Here is a 4481-nt window from a genome sequence, read left to right as displayed (position 1 = left end):
TTGTGCAACCATTGCCACCATCCATCTCCAAAACTTTTCATCTTCCAAAACCGCAACTCTGTGCCCATTAAATACTAACTTTCCATCCCCCCTCCGCCAGCCCCTGGGAACCACCATTCTACTTTCTGTCTCTAAGACCCTGACTGTTCTAGGAACCTCATGTAAGTGGAATTATATACTATTTGTCCTTTTGTGATCGACTTATTTCACTTATCATAATGTCCTCAAGGTTCACCAATGCTGAAGCCTGTGACAGGGTTTTCTTCCTTTTTGTTGCTAAGTAATGTTCCATTGTATGGATACCACACTTCGTTTGTGCATTCGCCCATTGATGGACACCTGGGTTGCTTCCACCTTTTGGCCATTGTGAATATTGCTGCTATGAACATGGGTATATCACTTTCTCCCTAGAATTGCGCGGCAATCCTTTATTCCAATTCTGTGAAGTTCTGATTATACAGGGTACTAATGGGTACTGGTAGTCAGCTGATACTTCTCTTTAACAGCTGCATCCTTGGCTCAGGAACTGGGGAAATAGCAAAGCGGCAGGAGACAGAGTGAGGGTGAGGGGAAGCCAGGGCTGGGCCAGGGTGAGGAACCCCAACACACTGCATATTCACCGCCATCATTTCCCTGGGTTGGGGAAGTTCTCTTGGCAACTTTTATGAAAAGTATTACAATATGATTATTTTCTATTTCCTAGCCTCTGTGCTTGTTTTCATAAGACACTAAGTAGTTCCTACCTGATTATAAATCCCAGGTGCTATGTGGAATTTTAACTACAATGTTGCAATCGAAGGTGATTAGCCTATCTGTATCACTCATCCATTTATTCAGTTTCCTCCAAGTTCATTGCACTGTTTAAATGTTTATAGGGAGTGCAGGTTTCAGTAAGTTCTGGAAAACAAGAAGAGAAAAAAAAATGGTGGAGAAAAATAGAATTGAAGCAGATACCCATTTAGGAATAAAGATGGCAGGCTGACAGGAAGGCACAATAGCCCCAGTTGCTGACTGCTGCCACATGTGTCAAGGCAGAGCAAGCAGTCCCCTCCGTGCAGTGTGGTTTCAAAGTACTGGGAAACCTCCACCCTGCATCCTAAGACAACCCTACCTCCCCCTTCCAATGAAGGCCCCGTGCACGCCGCATTCAAGCACCTTAGACACTCCATAACAGTTGTCCAAATGTGTCAGAAAGAATTTTCCCTTTTCTAAGCCATTCTCTTAAAATGCAGATATTCCTTAAAAAATAACCTGAATTTTCAAGTTATGACACCTTTTAAGGTTCATCAATTTAATTGTTATCAAACTCTGCTCTGAGGAACTTTGGGGGAGTCTGAGGCAAAGTAAAAGGGGGAGAGCCAGGCAAATGGTGCTGAGTCCCTTGGTCCTCCACTCCAACCAGAGCAATCTGCTTTTACCTGTTTGACATACATCTGTACATGAACCAGTAGCTGCACTACCAAGAAAGATATGTGTGTGGGGGCAGGCATTTGAAAGCTTCTGAATAGTGCACCCCTTTGTTTGACAAAAGAGGCCCAGAGAAGTTGAGAGAAAGATTCAAAGCCACACAGCAAATTCATTCAACAGATACTTGCTGAGCAACTACTAGGGGCCAGACTCACGCTGAACAAAGATGAGCGCTCTAAGGCCCTGCCATGCCTCTCCAATCTAGGACGGCTGCTCTGCAACCTTGGGAGGACACGTGGGGTGATGTCATTGGGGAAGGGGAACAGATATGTGTTCTCCTTAGTATACTGTCCCCTCATCATCTGACCCCCATCATCTGACCAACAATATGTTCCACCCAAATGAACCCCACCCCCACCCCCCAGTGGGTGATGCCATCTCTCCCCTGCATGCAAAGGGGAACAGACATGTGTTCTCTTTAGTATATTGTTCCCCCTCATTTCCTTTCATCCTTGCTGGAGCCATGTCATATGTGTACTATTAAAGAAAAAAAATACTCATCTTGGCTGGTGTGGCTCAGTTGGTTGGAATGTTGTCCTGCAAACCAAAAGGCCACAGGGTCAATTCCTGGTCAGGGCACATGTCTAGGTTGAGGGTTCAGTCCTCAGTCAGGGTGCATTTGAGGGGCACCTGATTGATGGTTCTCTCACATCAATGTTTCTCCTCTCCTCCTCCCCACCCCCTTCCTCTCTCAGGAATCAATGGATCTATCCTTGAGTGAATATTCAAAAAAGAAAGAAATATTCAATGGCTTTTGTTAAAGATGATAAGGCAGACTTTATTCAGGACCATCATGATAGGTATTGGGACCACTGCAATGGAATTTTACAGTGGGGGAGAGAGATGGGGCTCAACTCTGAATACAGCATGGGCCAGTGGGAATTTATAGCTAAAGAGCAGGGTGGAGGTCCACAGATGGAAAAGTACTAGGGGGAAAGAAACATCAGGGGTAAGGGGGATTCTGGCTTAACAGACATAACATGATTCTTGCTGAAGACCAGCCAGGGTGGTCAGATATAACTGGGGGGAAGGTGGAGGATGAGAAACCTGGTTAGATATCAAGAGTGATCATATATCAAGGTGAGGGATTCTGATTAGACAGACTTAGCAAGGTTTTTGCTAAAAACTGTATTTTACAAGGTAGCGCACAGATGGGCTAAAGAGAAGGTTCAGGAGCCTGACTAAAGTCTGCTCAAGCAAAGAACCTTTGTCAGTACTTACTGTGTGCCAAGCAGTGCTAGCATATGAGGATACAAAGGTGATTAAGACATGGCTCTGTTCCCAAGAAAATTCCTGCCTAACAGGGGAAGAAAAGCTCTACACAAATAACCACAATGCAAAGACAATTCTAAACGCTATAGTGAGATACTGATAACTGTGCCAGCCTTGGAGTTGAGATTGGGAAGAAAACAGACACATCTAGCCAGGAGAGGTGGTGTTAGAAATGAGTCTCTCTTATCTTCCCAACTTTTAAGGTAGGAATTTGGAAGTTGGAGTCGGGGAGCCCTTGTTTCAAAGCCCAGCTAGGCAAGGGATGGGGACAGTTTCATCTGAAAAAATGTGGAGATAATAGTTTAAACCTCAGGAGGTTGCTATGAGGATTAAATGAAATGACACCTGTCCAACTGCTAGCCTCACTAAATGTAACTCTTATTTCTAGACTTTAGAGATAAGTCACTGCTTAGCACAGTGCAGAAAGCAGAGAGCAAGCAGTGCTGAATGGGATGTCTGATCTGCTGGTGCTAAGAGCAATGGAAAGGAAGGCATGCTGGGAAATGCTGTGGGAAAGTTGGGTCCAGGTGACAGAATGACCCCTCTGATGCCAAACTGAAGACCAGGGGCCCCTGAACTCCTTTATTAGCTGTAATGATTTTCTTGTAGATTCCCTTAGGATTTTCTATATTCAAGATGATATTATCTGCAAATAGATATGACTTTGTTTCTGCTTTCAAGTCTGGATGCCTTTATTTCATTTTTGTGCCTAATCGCTGGGCTGTTTTAGCTCCTTTTAATCTTGGCTAGGTGAGAGCCAACTCTGGCTAAAGTCAGAGAGAGATAGGGCTGGCCAAATAAGGGCATAGCCAGTAAGTGCCAGGGCAGATCTCTTGAGCTCTGATATGACATGTGCTTCCCGGCACCCTCACTTAATGAGCAGAGAGGCAAAACACTGATAAATGCTTTTCTGCAGTGATCATAGCGGGAGCATGTTTCTGGAGCACCCAGTAACTGTTTATTGAGCCCTTCCCTTGTTCTTGCGGCTGAGGACAAGCAGATGATTCAGACTTAAAGTTGGAGCTTACAGACTAATGAAATAGTCTAGTCAGTAATTAAGGAATTATAACACAGCTTGAAAAGAGTTGTAACTGAGGCCTGTGCAAAGTTCAAAGAAGTGCTGGGAAGGAAGCAAATTAATCTGGTCTGGTGGAATTGAGAAAAACCTTAAAGGAAGTGACATCAGAGCTGGATTGTAAATAAGTAATTAAATGCCTGCCAGGCTGAGAGGGAGGGAACACGTGTCCTGGCAGAGAGAAGGCCGTCTGCAAAGGTATGGGGTGTGAAAGAGCAGGTCTATTTAGGAAAAGTGGTTTATCAGAAGATGAGGTTACAGGATAAGTTGGGATGAGATGGAAAAGGCTCCTCTGTGATAGGGTTAGTTTCCAAAGTAGGACCCATTTTTAAATACTGCTTCTTGGGTTTTTATTGTGCTGACTGGGATAACAAATAAAGAAGAGAAGTCACTGGGAAAGCTAAGTGGATTTATATTAGAAGTGCATGGTGCTCTCCAATAGATCATGAAGATTGGAAAGTGAGTGAGAGAAAGAAAGAGGGACTAAAGCAGGAGCTGATGCAAACTAAAGTTTTGGAGAGGAGGAAGAGAGATTTGAGGGGGAGGAGCTGATACAGGAAGTGGCACTGTGGGGTGATAGATGGGACAGAGGTTCTTTAGGATATTTCTTGCTGTTTTAAGAGTCTTCAGAAAATGTATATTTTCCATCTTTTTTCTTCCTGGGTGT

The sequence above is a fragment of the Pteronotus mesoamericanus genome, unplaced genomic scaffold, assembly GCF_021234165.1.
Source record: "Pteronotus mesoamericanus isolate MK-2021 breed Mesoamerican mustached bat unplaced genomic scaffold, CSHL_Meso_final scaffold_54, whole genome shotgun sequence".
Taxonomy (NCBI): Eukaryota; Metazoa; Chordata; class Mammalia; order Chiroptera; family Mormoopidae; genus Pteronotus; species Pteronotus mesoamericanus.
This window is presented reverse-complemented; position numbering follows the sequence as displayed.